This window comes from Panulirus ornatus, chromosome 2, assembly GCF_036320965.1.
Source record: "Panulirus ornatus isolate Po-2019 chromosome 2, ASM3632096v1, whole genome shotgun sequence".
NCBI classification, from domain to species: Eukaryota; Metazoa; Arthropoda; class Malacostraca; order Decapoda; family Palinuridae; genus Panulirus; species Panulirus ornatus.
The window spans coordinates 78,695,113-78,716,364 of NC_092225.1; the positions used below are offsets into that span (position 1 = coordinate 78,695,113).

General features: G+C 46.9%; 1 protein-coding gene across 1 annotated transcript in view; it reads right to left on the bottom strand.

Annotated features, from left to right (window-relative positions):
- The window catches only part of LOC139757477 (uncharacterized), a 426,702-nt gene extending 420,869 nt beyond the window's left edge, over positions 1–5,833 (bottom strand). The window contains exon 1 of the mRNA XM_071677997.1: positions 4,966–5,833. The gene's annotated coding sequence lies outside the window, so the exon portion shown is untranslated. The remainder of the gene's footprint in view (positions 1–4,965) is intronic.
- Between the last annotated feature and the right edge of the window lie 15,419 nt (positions 5,834–21,252).

Consider the following 21,252-nt stretch of genomic DNA (forward strand, 5'->3'; position numbering starts at 1 on the left):
CGGGGCGGTCGGTCGGTCAAGCCGTCCGAACTCGACAAAGCAATGTGGGTGGGGGGATGACTGGACGTGGTGGTGGTGGTGGCGTCTCGTCGATGTACGACACGCTCTGTGGCTGACGTCTCCCAGGATCTAGAAGGTTGACGGTGTTGTGGATCGTGCGTGGGTCTGGCCCAGGGTCTGCGAGGCATACACTGCTGTAGGGTTTTGCCGAGAATACACTGGTCTGGGGCTCTGCGAAGCATACGTTGGTTTGGGGTCTCGCGAGGCATTCTGTGGTTTAGGGTTTTGAAAAAGCGTACAGTGGTTTAGGGTTTTTGAAGCGTTTAGTGCTTTACGGGTTTCAAAAAGCATTTAGTGGTTCAAGGTTTTTGAGGCGTTTAGTGGTTTACGGTTTTCAAAAAGCATTAAGTGGTTTAGGGTTTTAGAAGCGTTTAGCGGTTTAAGGTTCTCCAAGCAAGCTATTCAGTGGCTTAGGGTTCTCGAGGCATTGATTGCTTCAGGGTTTTTGAAGCATTCAGTGGTATAGGACTTTCGGAAGTATACGTTACTTTAGGGTTTAGATGGATAGAGTGATTTAAGGTTTTAGAAACATAAGTAGTTTCGAGACATTAGGGGCATACATTGGTCTAGGAATTGTCGAAGCTTAAATTGGTGAAGGGTTGTTGAAGTCTTCGCTGGTTTAGGTCAGTAGGAGCAGTGAGCGACCGGTCAGAGGTCAGACGGCTGTACAGATAAGCTAACACGAGGAACAGACGCAAATTTTGAATCCTAGGAAGTTGGGGGGCCTCACCAGGCGATCATAGAACGCTCACACTTAGAGACGCACAACCAATTAATCTTAAAGCGTTCTCATAATGCAGAAAAAAAAATATCATGGATTACTAATTGCCTCCGTTGATAACAGATCCCTCTATAGTACACAACGGTAATTATGATAATCCTAATGATCATTACAGCCGACGAGTTGGGCTATAAAGAATGTATTACGAAAAAAAAAGATATAAATCACTGGACATATATAATCGACTCAATATACAGGTACATATACATCTCAGTGGAGGAAGCAAGTATTGTGCGGAAGGACTGTCGTGATAACGAGTTCGTTAAGAACGAATGAAATGTTCGTCGACGCGAGTGATGCGCAGATACACCAGCGCTCACGACCTTCATATGGTGATTGACGTCTTGGGAAATAACCACAACCACCACTACAACAATCACAACAACAACGACCATAGCAACGACTGATTGCCGCACCGACCGCTGTGCTGGACGACTCTTGGATTGTTATAACGAATCAAATTACAAACGTTTGTTGTCGTTATCACGTTAGGGGAAAAAAGTGACATCTTCCGCACTCTCTCTCTCTCTCTCTCTCTCTCTCTCTCTCTCTCTCTCTCTCTCTCTCTCTCTCTCTCTCTCCCACAAACACGGTACAACGCATCACTTTCCGCTCAGCGACGGAAAGCTGCCTGAGCCCATGTGGCGCGGGGCTTCCGAGAAAACACGAGAGGAGGAGGAGCCACGTAGAGGGATGGCCGCTGTATGGTGTACAGAGGAGGAGGAGGGGAGGGAATACATCCGGACCAGCGAGCCGCCACGGTTCGCTGAAGCCCTCACAGGTAACGCGATCCAGCGGATGACTGGGTCCTGGCGGGCCACAGTCACCTGTACAGGTATTGATGCGAGGCTGCCACAGGTAAAGATGCCAGGGAGAACTGTAGTCTACCGGGCCACGTATAAGGGTAGTCTACCACGCTTGATGTAAGGATAATCTACCAAGCTAGATATAAGGGAAATCAAGCGGGGTAGATATAAGGGTAATCTACCACGCCAGATATAAGGGCAATTTATCACACCAGATACAAGGGTAATCTACCAGACCAGATATAAAGGTAATCTACCACGCCAGATACAAGGGTAATCTACCAGACCAGATATAAAGGTAATCTACCAGGCCACATACATGGTAAGTTACTGTTACAAACATGATGGTAACGTCACGTGCCGGATGTGAAGCGTAACAGACGGATATCTTCTCTGATATTTGATGGGTTGTCGCGACCGAATATCGCACGCGTTACATCATCAGCGTATTGTCAGAAATGAATATATCGGACACCGTTCATGCACAATTGAGTCATGCTTTCTGGTCGCTTGGGCGACGAGCTGACAGTTGTGCGTCGCTACATTTAGCGATGAAGCTGTTCACGCGGTCGCTATATAACGAATTATCAGCCAAGACCGTAATAAATTGATCCTTTGGTTATCAGGGTCCGACCAGTGAGTGAATTATCACCCAGTGAATAGAGGGTAAGACATTTACACGCTGCAGCGAAATGTTACCGTCAAAAAACTCCATATGAATCACCATAACAAGGCAGTAACGGCTTATTACCAAGTCGGTGTTTACGTTAGCTAACATCCTGGTTATCGCACGGGACTTAACCTCGCCTAGACACATCGGCTGACGTCAAGTAATTCGTCCTTTGAGGTGTGGATGTGACCAGAGACGCAACAGTACACAAATGCCCACCTGTGCGAGGTGCTCATGTTAGTCAGATAACCATGGTTCTTACGTAAGCATTACACTTACCTTATCGTCTTGTCGAGACCATTAAAACTCGTAATTAATGTAGGAATTATTGGGATGAGAGTGAGCGTTGTATGGTAGACGAACAAGAACTATTTCTCTTCGTTATAAAGATAGGTAGAATTGGTTTTACCTGATGCTCACACTCACGTCAAGTGCTTGTGTGTGTGTGTGTGTGTGGGGGGGGGGGGGATGATGAGCGGTGTGGTTAGGGAGAGGGAAGGGGAGGGAGGAGTAGGTCTTGATGACCACGCTGAAACACGAGGGACCGGCCGTGATGGAAAACGGCTGAACGAGCACCGAGTGGGAGAGGTGTGGGCGCTGGAGCTTGGGGTGGGTAGGGGGCGACTTACTGCCTCTACAACGTTATGCAGTGGTATACCACCACACCAGCCTGACACCACTGTGCACCAGTGGTATACCACCACACCAGCCTGACACCACTGTGCACCAGTGGTATACCACCACACCAGCCTGACACCACTGTGCACCAGTGGTATACCACCACACCAGCCTGACACCACTGTGCACCAGTGGTATACCACCACACCAGCCTGACACCACTGCGCACCAGTGGTATACCACCACACCAGCCTGACACCACTGTGCACCAGTGGTATGCCACCACACCAGCCTGACACCACTGTGCACCAGTGGTATACCACCACACCAGCCTGACACCACTGTGCACCAGTGGTATGCCACCACACCAGCCTGACACCACTGTGCACCAGTGGTATACCACCACACCAGCCTGACATCACTGTGCACCAGTGGTATGCCACCACACCAGCCTGACACCACTGTGCACCAGTGGTACACCACCACACCAGCCTGACACCACTGTGCACCACATAGATACGATGCTTCCTCTACCTGGGAACAACTTAACAACTCCACCTGGGTTCATGCCCATGTAACTCTAGAACGATAATCACCTCTCTCTCTCTTTCCCACGTCTCTCCCCCACGCAACACACACGCTCATCTCACCTGGTTTGACAGAATCTAACGAGAGAGAGAGAGAGAGAGAGAGAGAGAGAGAGAGAGAGAGAGAGAGAGAGAGAGTGGTTTAGCTGAGCTCACATCACAGTAAGGGTGGGTGAGGACGTGGTAAGCTATATAGCCTGGCCACTGTACTACCAAGCGGAGGAACTTATCTCCTCCACACACACTCCTCCCTCTTCTAGCGGCGGTGTGGTTTGTACCTCCATATATTCACCTGACTTGGTTACACTCGCGTTTCATTTTGCTTTCCCCCTCAAAAACACGGGCCGGGTAGCCCACCTATGTTCTGCACGTCTGTCGGTGGACCGTTTTTCAAACCGTTCCCACCCAGGCCTCGCGCGCTCATCACACCACCTCCTCTCCTCGTCAGAGTCCACCTCATCTCAACTTAATACGTCCCGGATGTTGTCCTTCCATCGGGTTATGGTTCTACCATCAGTTCTCCGCCTGCCACCGACCCACTCATGTATCCTCCTCCACATTCTCCCTCCCTGATGTCATTCCAAACCCATTTTACGATCCCTGTCGTCGCCTTAAATTAGAACAGCCCTGGGCCTGTGTAGCTGAGTGCCTCGACTCTGAAAGACACTTTAAGAAACTGACCGATTGTGTGTTTACAGTGCAGTGAAGCAGTGAATACAACGAGTGGATGTAACAGTGACGGGAAGTGAAGCCGCTGACTGGCTCCCTCTTGACTCGTTTCCTTATATGATAACAATCCCGTTACTTTATCTTCATGCTAGACGATTATGCACCTGTCGCTGTTTATATATTGTTATATATATATATATATATATATATATATATATATATATATATATATATATATATATATATATATATATATATATTGTTATTTGTTGGTTAGGTCTATAAATATCTTTGTTGGTTAGGGTATAGCGAAATGTTTGTTTGTTAGAGAGTATAGCGAAATAACCATGTTGTTTACGTTAAAAGACCTGTTTATATTTTTGTTGCATTCATAATATTCTTTTTTTTCTCTCATAATTTTCCCCTCGGGATTAATATATTGGAAAATTTCAATTAAGTAAACACCACTTGTCAGGACAGTTTGAGTCGTTAGCTATCGAGTCCATAACTTTTTTTTTTCGGATCGTTCATAATTTCCAAGCGGGACACGTGAAGCAGCATTGCGTAGTTGATATAGTAAATTGTATTATATACAATATCACTCGTCAAAAATATGGATGATAATTTTGTTCAATATATTTGGTTTGGATTGATCAGTGACACCAACGGTGTGTGGGGGTAATATATTTCCTTACGTTCACACAGGAGTGACCAGAGGTGGTACACTGGGTTAGTTTTGACTCACTGACAAACAAGCGGAGCCTCTGTACTTACCTCCTTGTGTGGGGCGATGTGCGCTGGGGATAATCAACGTTAGGTGTGCGCTGGTGGGTGGTAATCAACGGTAGGTGTGTGTGAGGCGGTCGGTGTGTGCTGGGATAATGAATAGCTTGCGAGGATAACTAAAGTAAATGTTGTTGCGGGGAGTCAGTCAGTCACTTGGCCCGCCAGACTCAACAGTTGGTCACTTGAGGCCACTCAACACTCACACACACACTCTCTCATATTTTCAGTTTTTCCGTTCACTTGAGAGCGGTTTGTGTGTGCAGTCTTCCTTTTTTTCTCTCTCTCTTTTCTTTAAGAGTATATTTATTATCTGTGCAACTCTTAGTTCGTGATTTAACTGTATTATATTATCTATTTTGAACTTAGTGTGTTACGTCTCAACAGAATGGTTCGCGTACGAGCAAATTATCTATATTGCTGGCACGCCCCTTGGGGTAGACACATGTCGGGTTATGGAGGGTGTCCTCTGTATCAGACGCTGTCACTGGCTACAAGAATTCGGGAGATGGTAATCCGTGGTGATGCTGGGAGCGATGCGGGTCGCGGGGGTCGGAAGCGGCTGTGTGGGACACACAGGTGGGCCGCGCGGCAGGTACAGACGGCGTGGAGTGTCGCGTGCGACCTCCTTGTGTGGCACGGGACGACTGGCGGGCCGAGCGGCGGAGGAGCTAAACGTCCCTCACCGTCTGGCGCGACCTGAGCCGAGCTACTGGAGGCTGCCTGCCACTCTCACTCACTCTCTGGCCCGCTGCTGGGAGGGTCTCACTCTCCCTCCGCTCCGCCCCGCGTTACGCTCTACGCTCACAACTCCCACATGTCAGCGCCACGGGATGAGCCAGCCGGGCTCCCCTCTCTCTCTCTCTCCCTCCCTCTCCATCCCTCTCTCTCTCTCTCTCTCTCTCTCTCTCTCTCTCTCTCTCTCTCTCTCTCTCCTGCCGTGGTGCAACGATCGATCACACGCCTGCTAATGCTGTGCCATACTCCCGCGACCCGCTAACTCCGGAGCTCCCTACACTCTCCGCCTCCTGGCGGCCGCGCCACACCACCGCTCATCATCACACACCGACAAACCTCCGGCGAACCTGTGTCGAGTCACCGCTCATTAATCACGTGAGCCTGAGCGAAACAAGAGGACAAGCAGCCATGAAACATGTCCCTTAACGACCGGTCGCCGAGCCAGGCAGTCAGCCAGGCACGGAGGGGAAGATAAAGAGCTTGAGGAGAGGCAGGGGGGTGAGAGAGAGAGAGGGAGGTAAAGAGAGAGAGGAGAGAGAGAGGTCTGGTGGCCGGCGCAGCTGTGATTTATCAACTCGTTTTCGCTGAATACATTAAGTTAATGGGGTCCCGTGTCTTCCATCTTAAAACCACACGACCTCGCAAATAAAATCTTTTCCCGCGGAAGCTGCTGCGGGGCGGAGGGAGATCACACGGGCGGCGAGTGTGTGTGTGGGGGGGGGGACGAGATGGGGCCGCCAAGAACCCACCAAATGAAAAGCAAACGCCACGAGAGGTCCTCATTTCCGCCGCGGACCCACTCTAGCGCACATCAGACGTGACAATTAGATTGGAGCGATTGGATCCGGGGCTATTAGTGAAGCACGGAGGCCTGACGCTGGGGGAGGCGAGGGAAGGGAGGAGGAGGAGGGGAGGTATATTATTACACATGTATCGCCGGGGAGGGACTGGAGGTGTGGAGGAACCTGTGTTTCATTATACGTGATGGCGGGAGAGAGGGAGGGAGAAAATGAAGGGAAGCCCAGGGTTTGAGTACCTATTTGTCCTGAACAAGGAGGGAGTTTTACCCTCAGTGGGCCCCACTTCTCTTGACCCCCCCTTCCTTATTACCATACCCATGACCTCTGTATGCTATGAGCATTGATAGGATCATCACAGTTATTCCATTATTCGACTCGCCATACATCATGATAGGACATATTAACGTCATCAAGTTTCCCTCTTAAATATATATATCATTGGCTGTGGCTGTCTTGCCTCTGCGTCTCTCTCTGTTGCCTCTCCTCTGTTGACGTAAAGGTTTTGATCAAGTCACCCCTCACATTTTTCTCCTCTGAGTGGGCCAGATTTATGGTCTGAAACCTCTCTCAGCAACACTGCTTTCTCAAGTCTGGTACCGTCTTTGTTGCCCTCGTGTGTGTGTGTGTGTGTGTGTGTGTGTGTGTGTGTGTGTGTGTTTGGACTTGTTTGTGTGATCAGGGTAAGATCCAAAGGAAAGAGGGCGGAGCGTAGTACGGTTTTGGGCGAACCCTTTCAGCACGACGTGTCGGTACGACCCACTAGTTGTGCCGTCGTGCTCAGAGGAGGAGGTAGTAGTAGTAGTAGTGGTAGTAGTAGTAGTAGTAGTAGTAGTAGTAGTAGTAGTAGTAGTAGTGATCGTAGTAGTAGTGGTAGTAGTAGTGGTAGTAGTGGTAGTAGTAGTAGTAGTAGTGGTAGTAGTAGTGGTCGTAGTAGTAGTAGTGGTCGTAGTAGTAGTAGTAGTACCGCTGTGCTCCGCGGGTTAACGACTCGGGGGCCAGGGTGGACCTCTCCCCCCCCCCCCCAACACCGTTTAAGGACTAATGACGAGCCGATCGGTCGACAGGTGGCGGGGTTTTAAAAGTCCCACGACAGAATTTAATGCCTTGCAATTTGTCGTCGTTGTCGGACAGCCGTGGTTAACCCCCCCCCCCCCCCCCCTGCAAACATCGTGATAGTAATATAGTCGTTCGGGCAGGCGACAGTGACAGAGTGGCGGGGGCCTGGGAGAGTAATGTAGCGGCCGCGCTGTATAATGTAGCGGTTTAGGAGGTGGAACGTGCCGCTAGGTTGGATGTTTAATGTAAGGGAGGGATGTGGGTCGTGGCTGGGGAGGCTCGTGGAGCTGTGTGTGTGTGTGTGTGTGTGTGTGTGTGGGGAATAGAGGGATGGTGTTGGCCACAACGTTTGAGAATTATAGGTACAGAAAGATATATATATATATATATATATATATATATATATATATATATATATATATATATATATATATATATATATATATCTTTCTTTCTTCTTTCATACTATTCGCCATTTCCCGCATTAGCGAGGTAGCGTTAAGAACAGAGGACTGGGCCTTAGAGGGAATATCCTCACCTGGCCCCCTTCTCTGTTCCTTCTTTTGGAAAATTAAAAAAAAAAACGAGAGGGGAGGATTTCCAGCCACCCGCTCCCTCCCCTTTTAGTCGCCTTCTACGACACGCAGGGAATACGTGGGAAGTATTCTTTCTCCCCTATCCCCAGGGATATATATATATATATATATATATATATATATATATATATATATATATATAACGCCACTATTAACCATTTGAACGTGAGAGGGTTCGGCCCTTGAAAAAAGTGTGACGAATTTTGAAATCGACGGTACGACCCTTGAGAACGACGATACGACCTTCAGCGCGTTGGTACGACCCCTCAGAACGACGATACGATTTTCACCGCGATGGCACGACCCTTGAGAACGACGGTACGACCTTCAGCGCGATGGTACGACCCCTCAGAACGACGATACGACCTTCACCGCGATGTTACGACCCTTGAGAACGACGGTGCGACCTTCACCGCGATGGTACGACCTTCAGGTATGATGGTCTGGACTCTCGCCTAACTTTAAGAGTTGGATTACAAATCTAAACCATTATACCCAGTGGTCGTACCGTCGTGTTCAGTGGTCGTACCGTCGTGTTCAGTGGTCGTTCCGTCGTGTTCAGTGGTCGTACCGTAGTGTTAAGTGGTCGTACCGTAGTGTTCAGTGGTCGATCGTACCGTCGCTTCAGTTGTCGTTCCGTCGTGTTCAGTGGTCGTTCCGTCGTGTTCAGTGGTCGTTCTGTCGTGTTCAGTGGTCGTACCGTCGTGTTCAGTGGTCGTTCCGTCGTGTTCAGTGGTCGTTCTGTCGTGTTCAGTGGTCGCACCGTCGTGTTCAGTGGTCGTTCCGTCGTGTTCAGTGGTCGTTCTGTCGTGTTCAGTGGTCGTTCTGTCGTGTTCAGTGGTCGTACCGTCGTGTTCAGTGGTCGTTCCGTCGTGTTCAGTGGTCGTACCGTCGTGTTCAGTGGTCGTTCCGTCGTGTTCAAGAGTCGTACCGTAGTGTTCAGTGGTCGTTCTGTCGTGTTCAGTGGTCGTTCTGTCGTGTTCAGTTTTCGTACCGTCGTGTTCAGTGGTCGTTCCGTCGTGTTCAGTGGTCGTACCGTCGTGTTCATTGGTCGTTCCGTCGTGTTCAAGAGTCGTACCGTAGTGTTGAATGGTCGTACTCCCGTACTAACAGGTCCTTCACGTGGAACCCAAAGGTCGTACCGTTGTGTTCAGCAAACCAGAGTAGTGAAGTTGAACTCGACTGATGAATGCAGTGAACAAGCAGGCTAGACCAGAGTGGGGGATCCAAGCCTAATGGAGACGTTGGCTGGAGTCTCATGAATGTGTAGTGGTTAGGCTATTACGAGGAACAAGATGGGATCGTTAAGGGTAATTGTCGGTTAGGCGCTAAGAAAGAAGCGAACGAGGTTGTTAGAGGTAATTCGAGTAACATGAGTGTTACGGTGATTTCTCAGTAACGCACTCGTTAAAGCTTGCTCCGAGCAACGTGGTTGACAGAGAGTCTGGTAGAGGGAGAAGTTTTGCCGTCCGATACAGCATTATGAAGGAATGTTGACTGTCAGGGTTTGACACCATCGAGGGGTAGGGTAGCGATCCCCGGGTTGGGTGTGGTCTCTGGCCTTTGATCCCAAGAGAATCGGGTTCAAAGCCAGGCCATCATAGCTAGGAGTCGTACCTCTTTATTGACCGGTCGCACCTCTTTGTTGACGGGTCGCACCGTCGTGCGCAAGGGTCGTACCGTCGTGTTCCAGGGTCGTATTCTTGTGCGCAAGGGTCGTACCGTCATGCTCAAGGGTCGTACCGTCGTGTTCAAGGGTCGTACCCTTGTGCTCAAGGGTCGTACCGTCGTGCTAAGGGGTCGTACCCTCGTGGTAAAGTGGTCAAGCGAAACAAGGTATTAGGTTTTCTCTACAGTAATGGGGATGTTGAGAATAACAAAATGATTTTGATTTTTCGTATGTAAATAAGTTGATGACATGTTAAGTGATGCAGCGACCAAAATGGCGGTAATTGATGTATTCTGGTTGGCTGGGTCGACGTTCCTTGGGCTTTGCGCCTCTCGACTGCCGCCGGGGTCATTCAGGCCCTTAACGGGCAAGTCATGGAAAATGGGGAGGGGAGGTGGGGAAAGAATCATAGAAAATGGGGAGGCGGGGGTTAAGAATCTCCAGCACCTTCTCCAGGTGAGCATGATCATTCCGAAGGTCCTCTGCAGGCGATCACAACAGGTTGTGACCCTTGGCTGTGTTGTCTCACAGGGACGAAGTTATCAGCAACAAGACGAACAGTTTGGGTACGTTTGTCGCTTACGATGTGCTAAAAAAGAAAAGATCAGTTTTTTTTTTTTTCTTCAGGATTTCCATAACACATGTTACCAGGTTATAATACTGGGTGGTGGTTGTCGCGAATCACATACTTCACTCACGGGGTCACGAAGGGCATCACCGAGAGGGTTGGAAATTAGGTTTTCTCACGGAAGTCTGTCCTCAATACTTGCACTGAATGTCCAGCGTGGGCCACCTGCACAGCGAGTGTGTGTGTGTGTGTGTGTGTGTGTGTGTGTGTGTGTGTGTGTGTGTGTGTGTGTACGTACGTGGCCTTTGAACCATCCTCAACACCTGGAGAAGATGTACACGAATCATGTTCTTCGGTGGATGGCTGGAGAGATTATTGACGACGAGAAGGTGGTCTGAATGACCATTAGAGCCCAAGAAAACCTATTAACCAAACTAATAATTATCCTAAGAGCAAAATGTAACTTGATTCTCTCCCGTCGATGGACGACGATGCGAGCGCAGAATTGGTCGAAGGGATTCGAGGTGACTTGCTATGCATTCCCTCTCACACACTAGGCCTCCTGCTGGGTCACGATCAGGTCGAGGCTTTAGCCAAACACGTCATTTTGGTTGTCAGTTTCAAGTCGTAGAAAACAGAATGCAGATTTGATGATAGTAACAAGTACCTCATCCATTTTCCATGACAGTGAAGTGTGTCAGGTGTGACGCTTTGGCTTATCTGGAGATGTTAAATCATGTTAACTGTAAAAGTTTGTGGCCTAGACCTTGGGGAAATATGTATATATAGAGAGAGAGCTTTTAGAGATCGTACTAAACACAGCCTACAGGAAATGGTACAGCTTCTTATTGTTGATGCTGAGATACATGAAACTATGAGATTGATGAAAATGTATCTACTTTCCTCATTTAGTAGGTAGATATACTGTGTGAAAGACTGTAAGATGATGTATGAGAGACTGTAAGATGATGTGATAAACCAACTCTGTCGAGTGAGATATGACCAACCCCTTGTGAACACTACTTCTTTTGCGCTAACGTCCGCTCACTGGACGAGCATCGGGTGCACAGTAGATGATCCCGGCTGCGCCCGCAGAACTCGGCAGTATCACTCACACTGAACACCTTTCAGAGAAAATGGTGTGAGTAGGGGATAGGAAAATGGCCTAATTGTGGTGGATAGGAGGCTGTGGTTTTGACGCATTGCACATGACAGCTAGAGAATGGATGTGAGCGAATGTGGCCTTTCTTTCTTTGTTTCTGGCGCTGTCTTGCTAACTCGGGAAACGGCGAACAAGTATTATATATATATATATATATATATATATATATATATATATATATATATATATATATATATATATATATATATATAGTGTATATGAAACACGAATATCTACTGTCATCTGTCATAAAGATAATCGTAAAAATCCTGAAATTTGTAACAAGTTGGTCATTACAGGAGAGTGAACTTACAGCAAGATGGAATAACATGTCAGAGAACACAGGTAACCTGAGGGTGTACCACCAGTGTGTAGGTTTCCTGTGATTATATAGTATTCCCAGGTTGTACCACAGCTACGGCAGATGTGACAGATTGGGGCTTAGGATTACACACACACACACACACACACACACACACACACACACACACAGGCACACAGACTTACCCGCCTGCTGCACGTATATACCTGAATACACGTGCATGTATATCCCTGTATAAAGTAATGTATTCGTAGACATTTGTAAGGCTTAGAGAGGTGTTCCTGGAACCCGCCTGCTTGCAGCTATAGCGTATCGTCATAGTACGAAAGGAGTAACAGAGTCGTCGAAGAATTTCTCAATTCAAGAGGAATCCATCCTTTCCCTGCTACTGATTGTAGCACAACCTTTTGAAGCAGAAGGGGCCCCGCAAAAGGGGTTCCTCTGGATATATGATTGAAAAGCTAAGAGACTGGGGAATACGAATGGTGACTTGCTCCCGTTTATCACGCTCTCTCTCTCTCTCTCTCTCTCTCTCTCTCTCTCTCTCTCTCTCTCTCTCTCTCTCTCTCTCTCTCTCTCTCTCTCTCTCTCTCTCCCCCTCTCATCGAAAGATGCAGAGGTAGAGCATCCAGAGGACATATCATGAAACCAAGGATGGAAAGTGTTGGAAAAGACATAAAGAAGTACTTTTACAGGATGAGAGTGATGAATGGATGAAATAAATTGAATGTGAGGATTTCTTTTTTTTTAGTTTTAGAATATTTATGATCTAGATAAACATAGACGAAGCATTTCAGTGGTCGTATGGGTGAAGGGCACATATCTAGGGGGTAGGTGGAGGGAGGCCAGTACAGAGCGTACAGTGGGTACAATACATGGACATAGGAGGGTGACTGGTGGGGGCCCAGCCCTCCCATCAGGTGGGGAGGGAGGGAGGGAGGTGTAGGATACATCAGATACATGATGTATGATTACAGCATAATGAGTGATGCTGACAGCATTATACGTAACAATATCTCTGTAATACTAATCAAGTTTAAGATATGTCATACAAACACGGTGTAGCGTAACGCTGAAAGCAACATCAAAGGTCAAAGATACATAAGGTCGTACACTACCATAGGACATTGTACCACCAGGACGAATATTGACGAATTTTGAATAGTGTCAGAATATCTTGACGAATATTCCTATCGGTGATCACCAGACTGTCCAAAATAAGATCAGAACTTGAGGTTCTGAACTCGTTGATTGTGGCTCGTTCACCATGTTTGTGTTCATCGGGTACAGCAAACAGGGTCGGCACTTGGAATGTTCTGGGTGATGGTTTCCTCGCGACTTGTCACATGGACCCTGAGCGTATTCGGGCAGTTACAGTGTCCCGTGGTCTAGTATGGGTACAGTGCCTCCCATACTGATGTTCCTGTAGCCGAAAATGATCCTAGTACACAATGCTACAGTTAGCTTGCTCCTTCATCATCTCAAGACGTGTTCTTCCTTGAAGGCAAGAATGTGGTTTGGTCAGCGCGGGCTGTGCTCTAGGTGAACCAGGTCTGATGTAGGGGTCCGGTGCATGACAGTAGACTCCCCAGTCTCCGTTGCATGACAGGAGACTCCCCAGTCTCCGTTGCATGACAGGAGACCCCCACGGTCTCCGGTGCATGACAAGAGGCTCCACAGTCTCCAGTGCATAGCATGAGACCCCCACAATTATCTCGGATGCATGACAGAGTTCAACTCCTTGAGCACAAGGGCACGACCTTGGAGTACGACACCATAGCACGACCGTGCGATCCACAGACGTAACAGTACAGTCCACAGGTGTGATGACCTGGGTCCTTGACCTAAGCCTCTAGTGTCAGGTCAAAGATCACTCACTCTCTCTCACACCCACCAAAGGTCGTGCCGATATACTCATGTTGTTGTTGCGTCCTACCCTCCCGCGCCAACCATCTTCCCAGTAGAAATAAATTGATGAAGAGAAGCAGAAAGATTTTCTCGACTTTTTCATCTTTAACGAACACGAATAAATTGTTCTGCGGTTCTTTATCTGCGGACGTCATCGACGTGTGGACGACGACACGCCCTCGTGACGCTACGGCGGCGCGTCCACCTGTGTCTGTGGCCAGTAAAGCTCTCTCTCTCTCTCTCTCTCTCTCTCTCTCTCTCTCTCTCTCTCTCTCTCTCTCTCTCTCTCTCTCTCTCTCTCTCTCTCTCTCTCTCCTCCTCCCTCTCCACTCTCTTCTCTCTCTCTCTTCTCTCTCCACTCTCTCTCTCTCTCTCTCTCTCTCTCTCTCTCTCTCTCTCTCTCTCTCTCTCTCTCTCTCTCTCTCTCTCTCTCTCTCTATCCTTGGAAATACTAATTTCTTAATAGCTTTTGCTTTGTCTTCGTGTGACAGTTACTGTTTTTATCATGTTATTGTGGTTGTACAGTCTTCAGGGAAAACAAAATAAGTATTTGTATCGGTTTGCGATCTTTTCCCTTTTTTTTTACCGGATATTGTGAAAGGATGAGTTAGCATCTCATTAGAATTTATTATCACTTCATTAGTTAGCATCTGATATCAGATTGTGTGTGTGTGTGTGTGTGTGTGTGTGTGTGTGTGTGTGTGTGTGTGTGTATTAATGTGTGTGTGTTTGTGTATGTGTGTGTGTATATATGTATGTGTCTGTGTATATTAATGTGTGTGTGTGTGTGTATGTGTCTGTGTGTGTATATTAATGTGTGTGTGTGTGTGTGTATGCGTCTGTGTGTGTGTGTGTGTGTGTGTGTGTGTGTGTGTGTGTGTGTGTGTGTGTGTGCGTAATTTCAACTTAAGACTTTTTTTTACCTAAAGGATTTCGGATAACGAGTCGATGCCACGAATCCCCGGGATCGAATCCCTTCTAAGGCGGCCCATGTGAGGCCTGGTGTGTGGAGGAAGCTGGACTGATATCTGCAATGCATCCAGGACCCTTCCCGAACCTGTGCAGTACGACGGGACGACCGTCGATCACGACACTACGACCGTTGTTTACGATGACTTAACCTTTGACCTGATCTATAAGGGTTAGGTCAGAAGTCAAGTCAAGGGTCGTTCCGTTGTGCTCAAGAGTCGTGGCGTCGTGCCCAAAGGTCGTACCATTGTTCCCGAGTGTCTTACCGTCGCGCTCGAAGGTCGTACCGTTGTGCTCGAAGGTCGTACCGTCGTGCTCGAATGTCGTACCGTCGTGCTCGAATGTCGTACCCTCGTGCTCGAAGGTCGTAACGTCGTGCTCGAAGGTCGCACCGTCGTGCTCGAAGGTCGCATCGTCGTGCTCGAAGGTCATACCGTCGTGCTCGAAGGTCGCACCGTCGTGCTCGAAGATCGTACCGTCGTGCTCAGAGAGTAAATGACACAGATGTAGGTCGTCTTTTCGGTGGCTTGGAGAGGGACCTCCTCTCGTCCTCAAGCAGAGTGTCAGGTAAGCGAGCAAGACTCGCCCGGCTAATACTTGGGACGACTTGGGTGGTGCTTGAAGCTGTAGACCTCCCTTGCACTTGACTTGGAATGTCGTCTGAATGGCTGGCCTTATGGAATGATCCTCGAAATGTCCAGTGATTGGCTGATGCAAAGACGAAGGGACATTTGAGTCGTTCTCTGATTGGCATACATGCGGGGTCAGATGCCCTCTTGAGTGACTGAGCATCCAGGGAATTATTATGTCTTCTGATGGGCATGTCACATGTAAGATGGCTTCTATGTGGATAATCGAAGTGAGGAACTTATAACATGTCCTTCTGATGGCTTTGTGTTAAATGTTTTGTAAGTGGTTAGTCACTTGGAGTACCTCGTGTCGGATGCTCTGATTGGCCAGCTACAGGTTTGAGTGATTAAAGAATTGTCATCTGAGTGGCTGGTGAGGTGGAGTGTCCTGTGAGTGGCCAGGAGGCTGAGCGTGAAGGACCGGGACTGTTAAAGCCAACATGTCCGCCCGCCGCCGCCACACACACACACACACACACACACACACACACACACACACACACAGCTCCCCAGCTGTGAAAAGAAAGAAAAAATCGTGAGAGTGAGTGAGTGGTTTAGTGCAGGAGTCGAGACTCTGGCAGGCCCGGTTATTTCGCTTTGGCTGCCGCAGTGAAAGGCAGCAGAGCAGTAGCTTAGGGAGGGAGGAACTTGTCAGGAATATGGAGGGAGGAGACGAGCTGGAATGTGCACGGAGGGAAGGAGGACTGGGCCTGGCTGGCACAGCAACTGCTGGATCTGTTGCAGGGGTAGAGTCGGGTGTGTGTGTGTGTGTGTGTGTGTGTGTGTGTGTTAGGTGTTGTGGAGGTGGGGAGAGTAAGTTCGAACCAGTGTGCCAGAGAAGGAAATTGACAGGAGTATGTTTCGTTTCAAGCTGGGTGGAGTGTGAGGATGCGAACCCGTGGTTCAAAAGGCAAGAGATGGTGAGAGAGGTGGGGTGGGAGGAGATTTTCCAGTATTTTAGAAAGACTTTGGTAAAGGTTAGAGGAGCAGGCATCAGAGGGAGGAAGGGAAGACACCTGGGGACCCTCACAGGTATGTTGAACTGGGGAAAAGTTAGAGTGTGGAAAACATCGAGTAGTGAGGCAACAGTTTAAGGGTGGATGGAGGTAGGGATATCCGAGGCAGGCAGGCAGGGGAGGCGTGTGGCTGGGCTCCTTGAACAGAAAGGCACGGACGGCCCTTGAGCACGACGGTGCGGACCAGGACGGTACGGCCCTTGGATATGATGGCCGAAGCTTTGAACTGATTTTTAAAGGTTAGGTTAAAGACCGAATGTTCATACCCAGCTGTCGCAGCGTCGTGTGGTCAAGAGGTTGAAGCAGGATAAGGTTGTTTCCCTGGGCCGTAGATAGATAGATAGCAGGATGACCGCCTGTGTCCATGGCGTAGAGATATGTTGCCTTAGATTGCGGTCGTCACACACACACCTTTCGTACCAGATTTCGTACCAGATCCAGCCATGAATTGTACAGTAGCCACCGCATGCCCTCGCTGGTCCTCGGGTTGGGCGTAGGCAGCCGCCACCGACTCGTATATACCCCCCCCCCCCCCCCCCCACCACCACACACACACACACACACACACACACACACACACACACACACACTTGGCTCTGTTTTCGACTTGAAAGTCATTAATACTATCGCTTTCAACGACTCCGGGTGGCAGATTATTCCATTCATCAATGACACGTTGAGAAAAGAAATGTTTCTTTACATCTCGTCTCACATTTGGCTTATATATCTTCTGTGAGTGGCCCCGAGTTTGGGTAATGTCACTTAACGTAGAAAAAGAAATCGTGTTTCAAGCCTAAGAGGCCTTTTATTATCTTCAAATCTTCGATCATATCCGACCTCAGTCTTCGCATCTCTGGTGATATTTAAGTTTACTTCCTTCAATCTTTAACTAGAGATCTACTGATTGCTGTGGCACATCTTTGAATTTTTCAACGTTTTCAGTATCTTTTTTTGTTTATATGATCTGCATGCTTGTGGTCCGTACTCAAGATGTGGTTGTACAAAGGATTTGCACAGTGTTATATTTCCTTTACTTTATTTTATGTAGATTCTTATCATTTCCAACATTCTCTTTGCTCGCTTCACCACTTCTATGACTTGACCATTGCCATCTCAATTTTTTTCTGGATAATCAAACCCAGATATTTCTCTTGGTCGGAGCTTACAGTAATCATGTCACCGAGGAATAAAGTTCCATAACCTGATGTCTTTTGTTATTAAAACCAACATGAAGACATTAGCTTTAAAAAGCATTGCCGATCGAGTGACCAGTCATACATAGTTAATAGATCTCTTTGAAGCTGTTCAGTGTTCCCTGTTGTGTTTACTGATTGGGATAGTTTAGTGGCATCAGCAAATTTTAGAACATCCCTGACTACACTCTCTTCAATATCATTTGTGTGTGTTAAGAATAAAGTTGGAGCCAAGACTGAGCCCTGGGGCACACCAGTGTTCTCCGGCATCCATCCTCTATAGTTCCCATGTGCCAGTACTCTCTGCTTTCTATTACTAAGACAGTCCTCGATCGAACCACTGATTCTTACCACGATTCCATGTGATTATATCCCAAGAATCATTCGTCTCTGTATGGATAGATATATTCTTTGCTCCGTTACACTGTATATAGACATGGGTATTCACCATCGCTAGGGGGATGGTGTTTGAGGAGGTAACCTTACCCAGTGTTTCTTTTAAGTGATCAAAAATGCAATGTATACGTGTATCAAGACCTTATTTGTCATGGGTTAACGTGTTTCTGAAGAGAAGTTTACGAGCTAAGTAAGGGAACGACAAGTCCCGGATGGACGTGGTACCAGCTGATTGTGCTAACGACGGGAAGTGAGCCGTGTGCACCTTGTATCTAACTCCCCTACCGTAAGGCAGCCTTGAGCGCAGTATGATAATCTCCTCACACCATCGTCTCCTCACACCATCGTCTCCTCAATAGACTTGTGGGTGACTGCCAAGCGCCACGGATAAGCCTCAGTGATGAGGGAAGACTCAGTCGTTGGAGACCATCTGCAACGAAAATGGGAACGCGTGGGTGAGTGTGATTCCCGTGTGATGTATATCCTACAGGAGATCCCGGGGTAGTGGATGGGTGAGGTCCAGCCCGCTGTAGACATTTAGGTAACCCAGAGGAGCAAACTTAGGAGCAGTTCAGGGATAGATGTTGAAGAGACCATCCCAGGATAGATAGATGTTATGGAAGTTTTAAAACAGGTAGATGCTATACAAGTGAGAGAGATGCTCTACCACTATTTCGGAGGTACGTGTAAAACGCCAGAAGGCTTAACTCCAGGGGTAAATGCAACGGAAAAGAAAACCCAGAGTGGATGGCTTGGGGATAGCTCAGGGGTTAAATGCCATAGAGATATCTCAGGGGTTAAATGCCATAGAAACGTATCAAGGGGGAGATGCCATAGACGTCTGTCAGGAGGGACCAGTGTCATAGAAATATATCAAAAACTTAAGGTCAGGAGTGGGAACAGTATTGTGAAAGTGGATCTTTCTTACATATTACATTGAGGCAGACGTGGACACACGAGCCATGTTAGAATATTCGTTCATCCTTGTAACCTGTTTATAAGTTTATTGCGGTTTTCAGATCATCTTGAAAAAGATATATATATATATATATGTATATATATATATATATATATATATATATATATATATATATATATATATATATATATATATATATATATATACTTTGACGCTGTCTCCCGCGTTACCGAGGTAGCGCAAGGAAACAGACGAAAGAATGGCCCAACCCAGCCACATACACCTGTATATACATAAACGCCCACACACGCACATATACATACCTATACATTTCAACATATACATGCATATACATACTCAGACATATACATATATACACATGTACATATTCGTACATGCTGCCTTCATCCATTCTCGCCGCCACCCCACCACACACACACACACACACACACACACACACACACACACACACACACACACATATGTATGTATGTATATATATATATATATATATATATATATATATATATATATATATATATATATATATATATATATATATATATATACTTAATCGCCTTTTCTGATGTCAAGTGAGGTAGCGCCAGGAACAGTCAAAGAAAGGCCGCATCCGCTCACATCCATTATCTAACTGTCATGTGTAATGCACTGAAACCACAGTGCATTACACAGTCCACAACCAGGCCTCACAGACCTTTTCAAAATTTATCCTTGTTACGTCACATGCCCTGCTTCAGTCCACTTACAACACGTCGGCCTCAGAATACAACATCGTTCCAATTCACTCTATCCCGTGCACGCTTTCCACCCTTATGCATGTTCAGGCTCCGATCGCTCAAAGTCTTTTTCACTTTATCCTTCCATCTCCAGTTTGGTCTCCCCTTTCTCCATTTTCCATCCACTTCTATCATATGTACCCTATTTGTCACCCTTTCCTCACTCATTCTCTCCATATGTTCAAACCATTTCAGCACACCCTCTTCTCCTCTCTCATCCTCACTATTTTTGATATCACACATCTCTCTTACCCTTTCATTACTTGCTCGATCAGACCACCTTACACTACATGTTTTCCTCAACGATTGTATTTCCAACACCTCCACTCACCTCAGCACAGCCTTATTTGTAGCCCATGCGTTTCATCCATATAATATTTTTAGGACTACTATTCTTTCTAACATGCCCATTTTTGCACTCCTAGATAAAGTTTTCTCTTTCTACACATTCTTCGTCGCCCCCAGAACCATCACCCCCCTTCCCAACCCTGTAACTCACTTTTGCTTCCATAGTTCCATTCGCTGCCATGTCCACTCCCAGATATCCCAAACACCTCACTTCACCCAAATTTTCATTTGAACTCAAACCCCAACAAACTTGTCCCTCAACCCTGCTGAACCTTGCTCTTATTCATATTTACTCGCAACTGTGTCCTTTCACACACTGTTTTGAACTCAGTCACTAACTTCAGCTATTGTCCACTCGAATCCGTCACCATTGCTGTATCATCAACAAACCACAACTGACTCACTTCCCAGGCCCTCACATCCCCCACAGACTGCATCCTCCAAGACTCGGATTTACCTCCCTCACCATCCCATCCATATATATCAAATTGAACCACCATGGTAACATCACAGAGCCCTGCCGCAGACCAGCCTTCGCTTGAAACCACTCTCCCTCTCCTCTCTTCTCACACATGCCTCACACCCTTGATGAAAGCTTCTCACCGCTTCCAACAGCTTTCCTCGCACACCATGTGATCTTAAGACCTTCAACAGGGCATCTCTGTCAACATTATTATATGCTTCCGCCAGATCCATAAATGCCACATACAAATCCATCTGTTTCTCTAGGCATTGTCACACACATTCTTTAAAGTAAACCCTTGTTATATATATATATATATATATATATATATATATATATATATATATATATATATATATATATATATATATATATATATTTCCCTGGGGATAGGGGAGAAAGAATACTTCCCACGTATTCCCTGCGTGTCGTAGAAGGCGACTAAAAGGGAAGGGAACGGGGGGCTGGAAATCCTCCCCTCTCGTTTTTTTTTTTTCCAAAAGAAGGAACAGAGGAGAGGTCCAGGTGAGGATATTCCCTCAAAGGCCCAGTCCTCTGTTCTTAACGCTACCTCGCTATTGCGGGAAATAGCGAATAGTATGAAAAAAAAAAAAAAAAAAAAAAAAAAAATATATATATATATATATACATATATATATATATATATATATATATATATATATATATATATATATATATATATATATATATCGGAAATTTTTTACATAT